The sequence below is a fragment of the Pteropus vampyrus genome, unplaced genomic scaffold (assembly GCF_000151845.1).
Source record: "Pteropus vampyrus isolate Shadow unplaced genomic scaffold, Pvam_2.0 Scaffold1, whole genome shotgun sequence".
NCBI classification, from domain to species: domain Eukaryota; kingdom Metazoa; phylum Chordata; class Mammalia; order Chiroptera; family Pteropodidae; genus Pteropus; species Pteropus vampyrus.
This window is the reverse complement of record NW_011888782.1, coordinates 4,688,433-4,707,296: the sequence shown is the minus strand read 5'-3', so window position 1 is coordinate 4,707,296 and position 18,864 is coordinate 4,688,433. Positions and strand designations below refer to the sequence as shown.

Genomic DNA, 18,864 nt, shown 5'->3' with positions numbered 1-18,864 from the left:
TGTCAAGGAGTGTGGCAGTCCTACAACCCTCTTCTAGTTCCATTCACTGTACATCACAACCTGTGCCCACACACCCTGGGGCCTTTTGTAGCAAGGATAGCACCACTGACGCTTTGTCATGGAGGGGATTCAGTTCGTATTCAGTGTAAGGTTGTCTGAACCAAAATAACTTTTGAAAATGTTCTGTAGTTCTTCCTGAAGTCTACAGGCTTTTATCTGCAAAAAAAGCTGCCATAGTTGTGTCACTGACTGCCCAGCAGATGTGCTTGGTTATCTGCTTCCAGGCTGTGCTTCCTGGATGGCATCTAGGCAAAAGCACTCCTAGTTTTCCAGTATCATCCATCACGGTGATGGCAAAGCCCTGAACTGAAAAATAGACTTCACTCAAAAGGCCAGGTATATGGGCAGTGAACACACAATGAAATATACATATATGACTTACTATTGAATTGTACACTCGAAACTTATTGGATTTCGTTAACCAGTGTCATCATTAAAAGGGGGGGGGGGGCAGATAACCACCAAATCAGCCAACTCATCAGGAAACTCCTCCCTGTGAAAACAGGGTTTTCTCTGTCTTCAAACGCACATATGCATCTCACACAACACGCTTCTCACATTTGTCCTCAGTGTTAACCACATGAATTCCATAGTCTGCTCTCAAAATCTCTTTAAAAGGTTAAGGAGTAAAAGTCATAGCCATGACTCTCACCAGATTGACAACTTTGCAGGCATCGAATTTTTTTTTAGGATTACTGCCTGGCAGCTTTGAAAAAAACTGAGCAGGGACACAGAAAGCTACAGCTTCTCACGACACGTGGACTTTTGTCACCTAAGCAGCCAAGCCAGATTAGCTGCCCCATGTCCAGATGTTCCCTCTTCCATGGGATCAAGGTTTTTTTACCATCACGGTTCTACATTTCAAAGACAGCCGTGGCCACTGCACCTTCCAAAATGAGATCACAAAAGATGAATTCTTTGAAATTCTACACATACATAACAGATGAAAACCATCCAGTGGCGGTAATGAAGAATGCCAATGGGCTCACCCAGGAGCATGCTGAAGGGGATCTGTCCTGCCAAAATCTGCTTTAAAATATTGGAGGCAGTGTCAGCAACTGTGAGTGTATGGTGCCATGTTAAATAAACTGTTTTAATTGTTTCCTTCTACACTCAACCACAAAACCAACCTGATCACTTCCCCAAATAAATAAAGCCCCCCTCTCCCCAGCGCTCTCCCACTGGGTATGTCTTCTCCCACCTGGCCATATGATACACAACCTTGCTGAACCTTTACAGCTCTGTCCTCTCACACAGCTGAGCACCCGCTGCTGGGCACACCAGAATTCCTACTGATTCTACACATACACGGACAAGGGCCTTGCTATACCACCAGCATAGGGGTTTTGTGTCTCATCATATCCAGCAACGAAAGTAAAATTAAAGGGCTGGAGCTCCAATGTAGTTTGCTGTTTTTTAGCATTTTCCGATATAAGAAGAGCTGGATGCCCATGATCATATGACAGAACAGGCCTGCTTTAGTGCATATCAAAGTAGAAACTAAACTAGAGCCATAACATGAAGGTGGCTCCAATGGGGACTTCCAGACCATGCGTACCATCATTCCCTCCCACCTGATACTCACCTGTATCAAATAGCTTAGTAATATCTTTGGCACGCACACTAAAAATAATTATTTTCACAGAAACAAACTTTAAAGTAACAGGAAAACAAGCAATGAGGAAAAAATTATAAATCACAGATTCCAGAATAAGAACTACTGCCCTAGTCTAAAGATGATGAGACTCCAAATTGAAACCTTTAAAGAAAACAAATTCTTCATATAGATACTTTTTTTCAAAATGCTTAAAAATTGTGCCTCTCTGGCTCACAAATATGCCCATTCCTAACTTATAACACCTTTCCTATAAGAAACCCATGTTTGTGAACAAGATAGCAATTAAATTTGCTTTGCAATTTTAAGTGAATCTATGCTTGACAAATAATGCTAAGAGACTCTCAAAAAGTAATGGAGGTTGAGGGTAGAGGCAAATGAATACCTAGATACTTGTATGATTCCCTCCAAACCATATTAGAATGAAAATTACAGAAAAATTTATGCTTAAGAGTTAAATCACTTTGATTCAATTCAGCCCATGTTTTTGCTGAAGAAATCATGCACTTACCTAATTTTAATGGCAACATATATCAGAACTGAAGACTATTTCTTTAAAAAGCTGGGGGGGGGGTAGGTACAAGCATTTTTCTTCTGAAAGAAGTTGCTATAATTTCCTGAGTTTTTCAGCTCCCTAATGAAAAATACTCTTTCATCCAGACTGATTCTTTAACCATAAAGAAAGGAGAATGGATGGTGGTGCCATTTGCCAAAGTAAATAGCTCGGAAAAGAACCAGATGGAGGGTAGGAGCAGGTTAAGAAATGCAGTGAGATATATGGTGATATGCTAGAGGGATGCTGAGTAGGCAGTTGGACCTTGGGTTCAGAAGGCAAATCTGAGCTAAAGATATCAATCTGAGGCTCGTCAGTGAATACCTAGTTAATTGTAGCTATGGCTATGGAAAAGCTGCCCAGGATAAGGCCTGGAATAAGGGAAGGAGGTCTATTAACGGTGTGGCATGGTGAGCCCAGATGGCCTTCACTGGTGGGAGAAGGTAGCACAGAAAACAGAAAGAAATTAGAGCAGGAGATCACAGCTACTCTTTCAAGATACAAATGAAGAGAGCGCTTTAGAGGGAAGAGGAAAGATTATTGCTATCTTTATTTTTTAAAAACCTAAGTGTGTTTTTATGCTGATGAGGGAGACATAAGCATAGAAGCAGAAATTAAAGATATAGGAGGGAGAGGATGGGATGTGGAGCACAGAGACAATAGGGAAGAGAGGCAAGCTCCCCACTGTAACAGAGGGAGGACTGGTATACAGGTCTCAAGGCAAAGGCTGAGAGGTTTCTCTAAGAAGCATGATAAAAGACCATATGCCACCGATGGTGGGGAGGAGGTGACAGTATGGACATTCACAAATATCCTTGCCAAGAGTTGCCCATTTGTGTGGGCACTGCTCACCCAGAGTCAGGGATGCAGACCTGCACCAGAGAGTGGAGTCTTACTCTCTGCAAAGCTCCTTGGCTCAGTGGAGGACAGCTTGTGACTCTGTCTTCATCAGCACCAGCTTCACCCTGGGTATCATGGCCATGGGAAAAGGACTGTGCCAGCACAGCTGGCACGACACACCCGGCACGACACAGCCCCCACATTCTAAGGGGTCTTTAGTCACCCAGAGCATCACCTTGAAAACGACAGGTGGCTTCCACAATAGCAGGGAGCAATGCTGCTGCTTTCTTGGAATGACATATAGGTCTGGCTTGCTAAATAAATTTAGTGCAAAAACAATTTTTTTTTTTTTTAACTTCAAGGACATACAGATGGTCTACCTTATCAGAACAAGCACTGAAGCAGTTAATTTTTCTAAGTAATAGCGGGCCAGAGACAAATGCTCAAGGCATAAACTTCAGTTCCTTTCACAGAGCAACAACTCTTCAGTTTCTCAACCAGCCAAACAATTCAAACGGGTGCTGCCCTGAGATTACTTTTTGATGATGCTGGGGTTGCTATTTTTGTGCCTGGTTAATCAGGTGGGTAAGGAATGAAGTGTCACCTTCCCAATTTACACATTTGAAATGTGTGAACGTACCTGAGTGGCAGGGAGAATGAAAAGACTGGACTACCAGCCAGGAGACCTGGATCCAACCTTACTAAAGTTGTGTGCAACTAGGTGTAATTGTGTATACATGGGTCTCAGTTTCTTCACCTATAAGGTGGGGGCCACCAATGATGTCCACAGCACAAGATAGTTGTGACAGTAAACTGAGTTGTTAAAAGTGCCTTGTAGAGATTAAAGGACTGTGCAAATATGAGGTATTATTTGCAAAGAGGAACTCTCCCATATTTTTGTTAGTTATGAAGTATTGTTACTACCATTTTATGTTTTCATAGCATCTTGTTTTCAGAGTTTTAAAGTTCTTTTAAAATATTAGGATAATTATCCTAATGAAATGAGCAGATCAACATATAGCTTCATTTCAATTTATAGAGAACACAGTGAGATATAAAGATTTTGACTGATTTTCCTAAAAGTCAAAATACAAGCTAGATATAAAGTTCAGATCTTCTGTCTTCAACTGGATACTCTCTATGAGAAAAAATAAAGTGCAATTTCATTAATTAAAAATGTGATTGTCTGTTCAAGCCCACTGAAAAATACTAATACACAAATAACTATATATAAATTATTAACTGCCTTAAGAGATTTCCCGAATTCTTCTCTGAATTTTTACTTTTGTCTGGAAAAAAATGAAGGTTATTTTCTTTGGTATCACAGTCACTGCTATCTCATAACAGAAACGTTTAAGACTCTGAGATTAAGATCTCAGTGGCTTTATCCTGGTAGTGACTTAAACAGTCATGCCAACCCACCAGCTCACAATGCTGAAAAATAACAAAAATGACTGACTGGGGAGAATGCACAGGGCCTTTGAAATGGTAAGTAAACCAAAGCCAGAGTGAAAAAATTAAAAACATGAAACCAAAATGTGATATTCAAATAAGGTGGAGCAGGGAGTATTGAAAACAACATGATAAATTATGAGTGATGTAGGAGGGGGGATGGAAATTAAATGACTTTTAAAATAAGGTAGTTTTTTGTTAGGATTTTTTAGGAAGGAGAGCAAATAGTTTAATAGATTTATGAGCAGCCGTATAGAAACAGCACAGATCTTTCTCATGTAAAGAACTGAATGAAGTAAAATAGCAAAAAGTGAATCATTCAGACAAACAGATCCTCCCAAGATCTGTGTAGGCTTCATTTACATCATCAGTTACGCGGAAATGTACTCACCAGGGGTCCAAAAGACGTAAGAAATCTGGCAGACAAGAATTCACATATCTCTTACACCAAAAAGAGGAGAAAGCAGAACCTCTTGATAATTAACATTTCAATCAAGCAGATGCACAAACCCTAAACCAAAGTCTTAAACCCTCGATTTGTAGCTCCCAGTCTCCACAGGCCAGCTTCCGACCACTGGAACTGGGTCTACATGTTGGGTTTGAACCTCTGCTGAGAAACTCAAAGAATTCAGCCTCCCTACCTACTCGAAGCTCTTTTTGTTGATTTTAAACATGACCCTAATGGTCTGCTCTGTTCAGATACAGCAGAAAAGTCTAAGGCTAGATTAACACTCCTCTCCACATATGAAACCAGCAGTCCCATGAATGTAGTGCTTGACTGTTCCTCTAACTCTTGAGATGTTCCATTCTGTTCAGTAGTCACAGGCACAAGCCAGGCTAACTTATCTGCTGTTGTCTGCACAGTGGCAACAGCTGCATAGTATGTCTTGGGGCCAAGCTCTGACCTACCACTAAAGTGAATTCGCCACTGGAGTTGCGTTATGGAGGGCATTGCCAAGACAGTAAGAGGTGCAGGGCACTCAGAGCCAACTGTACCTCTACTTACGCCTCTGCTCTCCTCTCCACCACCTTCAAAGGACAGCCTCCTAATCGATGCGCCCCGGCATACCACTGTGTGCTGCCGGTAGATTACAGGCTGGCCAAGACACTGATCCCTGTGATCCCCCAACTTCCATCCCTGCCCTCACCATAGCTGGGTGAGGCCTCTAGCCACAATCTCTTCAAACTCAGCTGTACAATTATGTCATTTTCTATCTGCAGCCTGGTGTAGAAAAGGTTAAAAGTGTTTTTTCTTTGGAGCATAATTTATGGATTTAATGGCCCCTGGTGTTTCTAGGAATGATGGCCCTGTAAGTTGCCAAATTCTATCAGGGGACAGGAGCTTTATCATGCCCTGTTATTTTGGTGACATCTTCTATGCCACCTTCCTCGTTTTACCTTGCTGTCTGGCAACCAGTAAGGATGGGGAAGGCGGGATAAACGCACGGAGGTCAGGGCGCTGCCACAGCGAGGACAGTTCTCATCTCCTCAGTAAGGACTGCGGCAGAGCACTGTGTCCTATTTCTCTCACTTTGTTTCACTTTCTTGCTTCTAGACCCCTCAGGGGAGCATTCATCAATGGCAGCTATTCTTTGGCACAAAGGGCTATTTAACTATTTAAAAATACTCTTCAACAATACTTTCTTCCCTAACAAAGAAGATGGGTAAGAAGATCATGCTAATTATGTAGGATAGGAAACCTCTCTCTCTAATTTCTCGCTTGGGCAATATCGCTGAGTACTAAATTTTCACAAACAGATCAGAGACTTTCTCCCGCAAAGAATATTAAAATTCATTTCTACCAGGCCTCTCACATTGACAAATTAATTAAACAACCTATTGAAAGTATATGTATTAATAAGTGAGTCCCAATCATGATCAGGAAGATTAAGAACACTTTTCTGCTGATAAACTGTGGGTATTCCTCCAGCCTCTAGAGACAGGAGTCTCTAAGGATGCAGTCTTCCCGCCACATCACGTCTCTTCCTCAGCCCGTACAGAGAATAAGTTTTCGTAAGCTTCTCTGCTGGAATATCCCTCCCACTCATATTAATTTAGAAGAGAAAAAAAAAATGCTCTAAAAGAATAAACGTGACTATTGATGATCTGCTAATGGAGCAACCAAGATGAGGGGAAAAGAGTACACACAAGTAACTGAGACTGCAAAGAAGCAATGCTGATATTTCCATGTTACTGCTTTGCAACCAATAAAATATTTTTATAGATGTTTTGAGAATTCAATGGTCATTCATCCTGACTGCAAGCGTCTGCGTGGCAAGAGGAAAATGCAACAGCATATAGACATTCACCCAAAGGTCATGGCATACCAACCCAGACTGTCAGCACACCATAATGAGGTGTGCTGAAGCATCACTAGACTGGTTCTCTTCCTCCCAGCACAAATTACCTGTACAAATAGATACCTGTCTGGCAAGTGTTGATTTATAATCTTCCATGAATAAACAGCATTTTTGCTACCTATTGCCACTTCAACACAAGATGAGGCGGTTAAAGGAAATGTGAAGACTCCATTCAACAAAATTTGAAATGTACAATAACCTCTATCTAGAAATAGTCCTCATGCCTCAGTCAAATTAGTTCTTTCTAAAAAACATTCGTCCTGGGAAAGTTCTTCCCCCATGATGTAGAATATCACGGGTACGCAGATGTCTTTTCTCTGTCAGGGATGGAAAAGAGCCAAGAGATGAACCAGGAAATAGTGATTGCACAGTGATGATTAATCCAGGTAGACAGAGGCTCCAAATAACCAACTCAGGGCCTTTTGAGAACTGACACTACATACTCTTTACCTAGATCAAAAATACATTCTTATGGTACAATAATTAGCACACAGGGCAGACCCTCATTTTTGCATACAAAATCTGTTTCTCCAAATTTAACTAAGGATTTGTTTCCCTTTATGAGTATTTTATATTTCTTCAGAAAAAGGGCAACTCAGCTCCTCGAAAGGAAAGCTCCACTGAGGCAGTTGCAGGTTTAACCGTACCCCCTGCTCCCCATCAGCCACAGTATCACCAGCTGTCCATCACCTGCAGGATTCTGGAACTGCTTGTTCTCTGATATATAATAAAGCTGAATGGGGCAGTCAAAGACCCAACATGAGAAAAGTTTCACAGCTGTTCTTAATCCTAGCTATATCTTAAAATCTCCCAGGGTGCTTTAGGAATGCCCCAGAAATTCTGATCTAATAGGACTGAAGTGGATCTGAACATTAGTATATTTTCTAATCCAGGCAATTTCAGTGTGTCCTAAAATGATCCATTAGAAGATCTGGTGTTTTGCCCACCTGAAAGAATATTTAAATGGGAAAGATAAGTGTTCCGCAGAGTTAGAACTCTATGCTGACCACCTGGGATGCTAGGTATATTGCTATTCAGCGGTAATCAAATAACTCTTGTTTTTGTCTGCAGACCTGGATAACTGGTTTCTGTTTCTTAACTTCTCTTGAGACCAAAAAGTGCTATCTAGAAAACTGTCATGCAGAGAACAGGTGCTCCACAAATGAGTGGTTCTCAAAGTTTTGTATGAGCAGTGCACTTTCAAATATTAAACCCTCTGAGTGCACCTGAAGGGATTAAAATGCTCAAAAAAGTACAACAAACAAATCATAAAAACTCCCAGCAATCACGACAACAGTGTAAGATGATTCCAATGACTAATATACCCTTCACTACCGTGTCAACTTCCCACCCAGGCCCAGTTCCTTACATGTTCTCAATACAGTCCAGGAAAGATACAGTTTTCATGCTATTCCAACCAGCTGCCCACTCTTCACAGTGTCACTCAGTTTGACCATCGGGTCTGACCACTCCACACATGCTCCACTGCAGCAAAAAGATGTTTCACATGTTTGTAAATGTTCCATTAATTTGCCTGTTTTTGAACTTTATATAAATGGAATCATGCAATATGTATTTTGTGTGTGTGTGTGTGGCTGGTTTCTTTCCCTCAACATTATGCTCAAGAGACTAGAGCGGTACATGTATCAGTCGTCTGCTCTTTTTGATCTCATATTTCTTCACAGTATTCCACTGTATAAGACGCTGTTTTATAAAATAGGCACTTGGTTGTTTCCAGTTTGGGGCTGTTACAGTTAATGTAGGCAAGTATACTGATGAAACAAAAAAGACTCCAGAAATACACCCACATATATATAGTCGCTTGATTTATGACAAATGGCCAATGCAGTACAGTGGGGCGGGGGTGGGGTGGGGATGGGGGTGCTGAATTAATTAACTGGATATTTATACGGAAAGAAAATCTTGACCTCTACTTCACAGCATATACAAAATAATTTCCAGATAGATTGTAACAGGTTCTAGAAGTTAAATAAGTGAATATCTTCATGGTCTTAAGCTAAGATTTCTTAAACAGGACACAAAAATAAGAACCATAAAAGATAATACTGATTACTAATAAATTGTATTTCACTAAAATTAAGAAGTGGTATTCATTACAAGACACCATTTAAGACAGTGAAAAGACAGGTGACATGCTAAAAGAAAGTATATATGATGTCATACACATACACACACATATACACACTGAAAAAATGTAAAGCAGTCCTACAAATACATTTAAAAGAAATAAAAAACAATTTTTTAATGGGCAAAAGACTAGAACAGGCATTTTACAAAGGAGAATATCCAAATGGCCAAGAAAACATATGAAAAGGTGCTCAACATCATTAGTCATCTGGGAAACGCAACCTAAAAGCCACAGTAATGTCTAATTATATAACCATCAAAATGGTTGCAATTAAAAAACAATACCAAGTGTTAGTAAGTATTTATAGCAACTAGAACTCATATAACTTCATGGGTGTGTAAATTGGTTTAACCAGTTAGAAAAACCACATGATAATATCTACTAAAGCTGAATATATACATATACAATGGCACAGCAATTCTTCTAATATTTTTAACATATAGAAAAACATTTATGGGAATCTACCTACAGATCTCTTTCAACAAAAATCGAAAGCATACAGATCTCTTTCAACAAAAATCATCAAAAATTCCAAAGATAACACATCTTTAAAACTGATATTACATCAGGAGTGTTTTGATATGAAAACCTCTAAATAATTCTACTGATATTTAATATTAACTATTAGCATGACTTGATAGAAATAAACCTAACCAACGCACAGTATTTCCTTCAACAATAAACGTACGACCACATTAACTACCTAAAAAATTACATCTACTATGCCCACAGGATATCAGAGCTTAGAAAAAAGATGGAAAATAAAAGGTAACAGGAAACCATATGGAGAGAGTCACACGGCTTGTGATTCTAATGGTAGCTGCAAACGAGGTCACTTATCCCTCTATGGCCATGCTAACTGGTCAAGAGCAATAGAGGCTTCATCAGCAATGCTCATAAAACATCCTATCCCTTCCTGGGCATTTTCAATTTAGAAAGCAGACACCTGCTACCCGTCAGTCTCTCACAAGGCAGGACTCGTGTCAACCTACCACTACATTATTTGATTTGTTCTTAATCTTTACTATTTATAAATAGAGTCTTCAGAGTATATGAATGCACAAGTACAGCATGTGTACACATGCAGCTATCTATAGCAAAAAAACAAATTCTCAAATATAGCTGTTTGGAAGACCACATCTTGTTCTATTAATACTCACATACTGCAGTATTACATAACTATTTTTTTCAATTCTGTTATGCTAACATGCAAATTAATGAACTCAACCATAGCTAGGAGCTAAACGTACTAGTCAGTATGGTCTTGTGTATCTCTTACAAAAGAATTTTACACGATCTCTTTCTGGTCTAAAAATCCCATCAATCCACATTATTAATCACTAATAAAAACAGCTGCTTAGTTACTGGTGTGTTAATATCAGCTATTTCCAAATCAGTATATTTAGCATACTTCAAGAAGATACCTGAATACTGATTTCATAGTAACGTGTCATATTAACATATTTTATAATTTTATAATCATTTGAAAATTCCAAAACAATAACATGGATAGATACTATCAGAAGAAGCTCACCTAAAAACAAATTGTTACTAATTATTATCTGCTTTACTTTCCAGGACCCTAAAAAGTGTATAACTATAAATCAATTTTTGTTAAAAAAGAAACAAAAATGGAAAATGACCCTCCTAAGAAGTTTTCAACTCTATCAAAGGAATGTGAACAGGAAAAGGATAAAATCCTGGTTTGTGGATCAGACAAAAATGGTGAACAGGAATACAACTATGGCTTTTTGTTGATTAGCTACATGTTGGCTTCATCCCAAGATTCACCAGCAAAAGACCAAACTTTCCTAATTAAAAATCAGTCCCCTATTTTAGGACTGGTAAATATTGCTAAGATTAAGGAGCCAGAATGGCTTGGACAAGTAGGAGAAAAAAGAAAAAGTCAAAGATACGTTTCAGATGACATGGAAAGAGGGTAATGGAGCAGTTCAAAGTGTGGATTTTCAAGTCAATCAAACCTGGTCTGAATGCTGGTTTTGCCTCCTACAAGCTCTGTGACCTTACTTGGAAATCTCCAAAACTTGAGGGGTGGGTTTCCTTGTCTATAAAAAGGGAATCCTAAGGTCTCCTTGTAGGCTGTGGTGAGACTTGCGTGAGATGATACATAAAAAGCATTTCTTAGTACTTCTTCTACACTCAAACTTTGTTACGAGAAAAGGTAAAATTTCTAACATTAATTGACAAAATGTGCTTAGTAATTAAAAATCCTACTTCTACAGCTCCATCTACTAGTACTCTATATTCCGTATTTATTTTCTTTTTTATTAAAGCACTCCCAATGGATATCTTTTGCCAATACAATGTGAAAGACAACAAGTTTCAGTAATTTAGTTCCTTAAAAATAAACAACAAACCAAGCAAAAACCATAAATGCCACTCAAAGAAACCAAATACCAGAAAAGAGATTAAATGCTTTAACAGTCAAGCTTTCTCACCATGCTTTTTAAACTCTGATAGCAGAACATAAATCAAAAGAAAATTTCAAAGATCTATTCTTATTTCAGGGGCACAAAAAGGACAGATCATTTATTTTAACATCTTGTAGGACAATTCTGGAACCAACCAAATTCTTGGATCCAAATTTAAATGAAGGTATTTCCTTCCATTTGATTGTTTCCAAAATTACATAGATGAAATAAATTTCTTCTTTGAAGTACACAGCCCACTGAGTTTTATATTCCAATCAAAACCAGTTGGAGTTAAGTCTAAATAACATCTTCGTCAAACTCCTAAGATAAGTTGTGTCATTTATGTCCACTTATTCATCCATTCATACATTTATTCAACAATTACATACCTAAATACATGCTTTCCACAAACATTAAACTAGGTGCTTCCATAAATTCAAGGTGAATATAATCAGTTACCTAAGTGGCAGAAGGAAACGGGGCTGTATGGAGAAAACAGGCAGAGTGGTGGTTGGCAGGCAAAGAAACAATTCATTCAGAGAGCTGGTTAACTGAAGAAGATCTAGAAGATGACTGAGAGAGAGAAAAAAATCATTCCAAACTAAGAAAAGAGAGGTGTAAATGTAAAGGCAAAGATTAGGCACAGAGAGCAGTCTCATGGGGCCCCCGTGCAGGTTGTAACAAAGAGTTTGCAAAAAGCAGATAAGGAGGGTAGCCAGATCATTTATCATCCAAACCAGGATGTCTTTGAAAGAAGGTGCTATTAATAATTTTATCAGGACGAAAGGTGTAAATCTGGACTGCCTGGGCAAACCAAAACACATGGGTGCTTGGCTCAATGAAACTGATGCTCAATTCCCTCTGACCATTCAGCTGGGTCTATTTAAATATGTGCACAGTTGTACTGAGGTTTCAGATTTAGAAATGCATGAAAACAAATCATTCTTGAAAGCATCTTTAGAATATGTCTGAGCAATTTCTCTGGGTACATTCTGCATATTTCAAAAGACGAAACTTTCAAAAATGTGCATGTCAATGTTAGTGATCTCCAACTCAAATGGAGCTAAATGAGTTTGCTCATCTCAGGATAAGCACTAAATAAGAGAAACTAAAAGTCAGAAAAACGAGCATACTAGGTATTGCTTATTGAGTGTTTATTACGTGCCACACACTGCTCCGAATATTTCATACACACCATCTCATTTAATCTTCACAACAATGCTATGAGGAGGTATTTTACTCTCTCCATTTTACAGATGGAGTAACTAGACACACAAGACTTAAGTACCCAACGCTGTACAGAAAGGAAGAGAAAGAGCCAGAATATGATCCAAGCACTTAACTCTACACTATTTTTCCTACCCTCTTCTGTCTCTTGAATAATCCAGACATGTAACATGTGGCCTGAGTGCAGCATAAAACCAGTATAGCCCATCTGAGATTATTAGCTGGAAGACAGTTTGCCTAATTACGCCTGCCAATTACCACTAGAGGCCAGCAGGGCCTCGCCACCTGCCCTCCCCTGCCACTTGGAAGTAGGCAGGTGCCAAGTGTCCTGCCAGCCGGCTGGGCCATTCGCATAATTGTCTCTAAAGCTCAATGTAATTAATGATATATTTTGAGCAACCTAAAACTATGAAATTATGCTGACAAAAGGAAAATAGGTACTACTGAGACTTCCCTGGGGGTTCTGACTTGAGTTTGAGTCACTACTAATACTACTATGCCAAGCACAACCCTCTCGATTTGCCATCATTATCAGTAGATAAAAGCTGGTCAGGCAGCTTGCAAATACACAGTTTCAGATCCTGTGGCCCACTGGTAAAAATAACTGAATATCCCCTGTACTACAGAATCTCACTAATATAAAATTTAAAAAGTAGCTAAACTAATTCAGAGGTCTGGTAGATGAGTGAGTAATGACAGCCAACACTTAGTATTAATAAGGAATAGAGCATCTATTCTTGGACATATATGTATAAAATAAAGTCTGAAGAGAAAATATGAGTGTTTATACTTCATTTATATCTGTATTTCGGCTACAAATAACATTTCCTTATTTTGTTGAGTATTGAGGCATGGGTACCTTAAGCTTTAAAAAAGAAGAAAAAGAAAAAAAGAAGAGTCTAGTTTAGACCCCTCACGGACAGAGCACACAGAACTATAAAGGGAACCGAACAGATTCTGGGAGAGAGCTTTTTAAGAAAATAACTTGAGTGGCCAAGATCAGCAATTAAAAAAATAAACAATTTCCTGTCAGTTGTCTATTTGGATTTGGTGAAAAACAACACGAATCAAATATAATTGTTCGGAGGAGAGGTTAGAAAATTGGGAAGGGAAAAAGCAAAAGGGGGCAAGTAGTTTTTAGGGTATGAAAAATTAATACCCTCTGATTACTTCTGAAAACTGAACTCTGAACTGTGAAAAAGCTCTCTGCGCAGGCTGAGACAAGCAGCCATGCCCTGGCCTTTCAACAGTTATCTTGTGTGGCCTGAAGTGCATTACCACAAAGTGAAGAGTTGATTGGCCATTAGATTTTTCTGACCTAAATGCTCCAGGCTGCCTATATCCACACAAATTCACACTGTGATCTGGTTGCTATCTGTTTAATATTTGTGATATGCCCACAAGTTTTCTGGGCATGCAGTTGTCTTTTCCCGACCATTCAAAAAGAAAGTCTAAAGTCAAATGTAGACATTATATTTAAGACCCAATTCAAAATTTAGTTACTGAGTGCTTGTTATCTGTGTGGAATTGATAAATACAGCCCAACTTTTGCCTACACGGAGTCTAGTTCATTTACACCATGGGCCAATATAATGTCCACGTGTACATTTTTATTATTTTGTTTAAATATGTATAATAAATGTAAAAGGTCTGCTTATTCCCCTTCTTGGGTGTTTGGCATCAAGACATAGGGATATACACTGGTATAAAGATAATAAAAGTGTTCCTCGTACACACCATGATACTATGATAATGACAATAATGATATTAAGAAAAAATAAGGGTTGCCACTTTGGGCAAGGTCAAATCATTGGTCTTAGTGAAGCTGGAGGCTCTGGTCAAGCAGCCACAACAGGTGATTAAACAGCTGCCTGGTTATATCATCTGTTAACCTCTTCTGCCAGCCAAAATTCTTTTTCCCCCTCCAATGTCCCCTACATTTAAAGGGGAAAGTCACATCCAAATTACCAAAGCTACCTTAGCTATATAGATATAGAAAATTTAAAACTGTGAGTATAATTTGGGGGTGGGGGGGGAGGAGCAGGTAGCAGAGTGCAGCCATACCCAAGTGGGGCATAGGTTCTAACATCTTAGGCAAGGGGTTAACCTCTATGAACTCTGGTTTTCTTCAGCCTACACAGTTGGTACAGGACCAAGTCAGACAATTACGTTTAGCACTTTTCATGTGTTCTACATGTAGTAAGTGTTTAATAAATGGTGGCTGCTGTTATTACTTTAAAATACCAAAATAATGCAATGGGCTATTTTTCCTACTTATTAAAAAAGTGCCTAAGATCAAAGGTCGCCATGGTCTAGGGTTGGGGGGAAGGGAAGACTACAAATGGACTGGGGGAATTTTTGTGGTGATGGAACTGTTCTATATCCTGATTGTGGTAGTGGTTAGGTGACTGTGCGAGTCTGTCAAATCTCACAGAACTGAACACCAACAAGAGTAAATTTTACTTTATGCGAATTATACCACATTTTGATTTAATATCTTTTTAGTTTTGATTAAATGTTTAATTAGTTGTGATTAAAATAAACTATCCAAATATAAAGACATTTTAACTTCATTTATTTCCAAAATTAAAAAGAAATCTAAGGTCTAAAATGCTACTTCAGATTTTTAGACCAAACTCTAGAAATAAGGGATTGAGCTATTTGTAAAAAATGAATGCCATCTGAACAATTAACCAAATCAACTGTTTCAAAATAAAGCATGCATTGAATTAAATGGTGTGATGAAATGAATTATGGAAAGAGAAAATGAAAGTGATGTTTTCGTTTACTAGATTACTTAAAATGACAAACATAATGGCTTCTTCCCTAAAAATCTAGTTAATGGACTTTTGTAAACAATACAAAAAGTGTAATATTACTTTCAATAAGCTAAGGAAAAGCAGAAAAGTCTGGTGATGAGTTCCATCATTTATTTATCTTCTCAAGGTATTTCTAAAAGGATCTATAAGGCTGCTTACTCTGAATTTTTTTGCAACACTGTTACCTTAACCAAGGAGCTCTTTCAGTATAGATTTGCACATTTACTTTGGCAGAAATGTAGTTTTACAACAATTTCTTACTCAATGCCATATTTACAAAACAGATAGAGTCCAAAAGAAATTACTTTCAATGAGAATATAATTCTGGTCAGCCCACAGTGTGTGTGTGCATATGTTATGCAACTCAGCAATAGTTCCCTTTCTTTGCCCACTGTTTACCACATTTAGCCTGTTATTTCTTGCTCTGATTTGGGGATTCCCACCTGAGAGGGATATCAAGGCTATCATGAAAATGGAAGCTAGGAACAGGAATACCTCACAAATCCTACATTTCAGCTAATGCAACCCCATAAATTGTGGTCATATGTTCCTTAGCGAGCATTTACTTCCTGCATTCCCTCAAGTCCCCAATTATCATCTTGCTTGCTATTCCACTCCTGCCTCTACTATTCCATCATTTGACTGCATTCACTCCTTATATTCAAAGAGAACACAAGGAAATCAAGGAAAGATGTCTATTGCTTTTTTACATGGGCTTTTGCTAAGCTTTTCATTATTTTTTAACAAATGTGAAATATAATTTCTGCCATTCATGTGACAAAAATGTACCCTATTCATTGCTACATGAAATTTTATGTTAAAGTAAAAGATATTTTTATTCTAGTAGGATATTGTCTTGATGCTGTTATGTCTTTACCACACTAAACTTCTAAAATCTTGATCCTTCAAGGAAGGCATCAATTCAGAGGAAGCATACCCATTTCCTATAATCTAGGCTTGATCAACTTTCAACACTATTTCCATAGTTTTAAAAGGGCTTTTAAGAAAATGCAAGTTGGAAACAGAGGCAAGAAAAAGCAGTCAATCAAGTCATCTTAAGAGGTAAAAGACAATGAATAAGATATGATACTGGTAAATCCAAAATCATGCATTATAGAAATTAACAGAATTTAACAGAAAAAAACATGTACTTCCTTATTATTCCTCTATTGATTCAAGAAGCAATCTACTGATGTCCTACTATGTTCGTGGCAATGTGTATTTAAGAATACAACTGTGAACAAAAAGCCAACTACCTTCATTAGCAAGAAGAAAAATGACAAATCTTTGAAAGTTTAAAAATTAAAAAAAACAGTGATTTATGAATAATTAATCATTTCCCCCACGTTCTTCTAGAATTGTTAATGAAAAAATTATATCACCAACAAGTTCTTAATTCTGCATATTAAAAATACTGGTAAACGATCCTTCTTCCTAATCTCCCATGAATGTAATATTAAAACAGATGCTGTTGTAATTGAGTTACACTGTGAATCCCACTATGGACACCAATAAAGTTTGAATTTTTCAAAATGCAAAAACACACCCCTCCACAAAATTGGGGGAGAGGAGATAAATTAGGTAGGCCAGTATCTTCTCTGGAATTTTCACCTCAAATTTCACTAACACTACAGTGCGAAATCACCACAAATCGCTGGTCATCAAAAAAAATAGATATGACACATAATTCTGTCAATAGAATTATCACACACAGTTGAAAGCAACTTACATGGAAACATAGCTATAGAGTAAAAGAAAATATGACTCACTAAAAGCTAGGCATGCAGCAAAAATATACTTTACTTTCTTTAAACTCTAAGCCTCTACTGCAGGTAGTTAATATACTTGAGCTTTAAGCCCTTCAATTGTGCCCTTGCCCAGACATAAACTGTACAAATAGATGACAAAGCGAAAAGCAGTTTCACAACTGCCTGTTACATAGAGTTGCAAGGTGGTATATTACACTAGATTACTGCATATGTTGATAACACCATCAGACTCACTGTACTCAGGACATTTCTGTAGGTCCAATTAAATTTCAAATGCAACCAGTGCCAACTCTTTTCATTGTGGCCCATTCTGTCCTCTTTCCCATAGGTTATCAGCCATAGGAAGGGTGGGTGCAGTCCTGTCAATGTGTTTTGTTGCTCACTGTCCTGGTAACCCCTTGATTTTCAGAAAACAACATTTTCATATTTGCTCCAAAGTTGAGCAGGATGAGCTAGTCTTGCCTAAGGCTCTGCTCTTCTTAGCTCATCAACTATTTTTTTCACTTCATGTCACGAGAAATATTTTTACACTGCAGACCAAATCATATGAGAATAAAACACAACCTCAAGAATTCCTAATATTGCTTTTTGAGTTTAAAATGTACAAAACAATCACTGACTTTCTTCTGCTAAATAACAATGCAAAAGATATCAAAATCAAGCAAACTGCCCAAAAGAACTTCCACAGAACTAGAGGCCTGCCTACTGCAGCAAGGAAAAGATTAAATTGTCCAGAACTGTAATCTCTCAGAGCTCTTGAGCCTAAGAAAGCGGAAATCTGCATTTATGTTCAAAACTCTACCCCATTTCTCCGTGTGACTGAGTGACCAGAGACTTTGCAACCTCAGAAGTATAACCATCTGCAAAAGGCAACTATCTACAGATGGGAAGAAACCTATTAAATAATCTCTGTTCACCACCTGGGATTTTTAAGAAAATGTTTTCACATAATCACTGTCTTTAACATACAATAGAAACCTTACAGGGGATCTGTTACCAGCCTAGGCTACCACCATAGAAGAACATGCCCTGCCCAGCCAGGTACAGGCCATACTTCCAGGTCAATCTTGGGAGAGGTGACAGCCCCAAGTTCAACTATGAATGTCTTTGAGCACAGCTCCCCCAGCACCTTAAGGATCACCTCTCCAATCTTTCCAAATGCCATTTTCATCCAATCCCTGCTCAACCACCCCAAGCACCCTTGCACCAGTAGTTCCCGTTAGCAGTGAGTGGGCTCCTCTTACAACCCCCTTCCACCACCACTCCCCTCTTAGGGAAACAGACCCCAAGGACGGCTGTGGGTGGACGATGAGCGCCCTTCTCCCACCTACCTTGATGATGCTGCTCCGGCGGGGCAGGCCGCCGGGTTTGCTCTCCCGGGGGAGGGGGCAGGCGACTGGGCTGGGGGTCGGAGCGAGAGCCACGCCGCGGGGTGCCCTGGCGGGGCTGGCCCGGGCTTCATCCCCGGACACGCCGAGGCTGCAGTCTCCGTTGGAAACCCCGCCGCTGTCATAGCGCGCCTGCCCGTGTCCGAGGCGACCTCCCCCGCCGCCACCGCCGCCGCCTTCGCCGGCTCCAGCTTTCAGGG

General features: G+C 39.0%; 1 protein-coding gene across 1 annotated transcript in view; it reads right to left on the bottom strand.

Moving 5' to 3' along the window:
• The window catches only part of PLCL2 (phospholipase C like 2), a 167,649-nt gene extending 148,791 nt beyond the window's left edge, over positions 1-18,858 (bottom strand). The window contains exon 1 of the mRNA XM_011355234.1: positions 18,608-18,858. The gene's annotated coding sequence lies outside the window, so the exon portion shown is untranslated. The remainder of the gene's footprint in view (positions 1-18,607) is intronic.
• Positions 18,859-18,864: the final 6 nt, after the last annotated feature.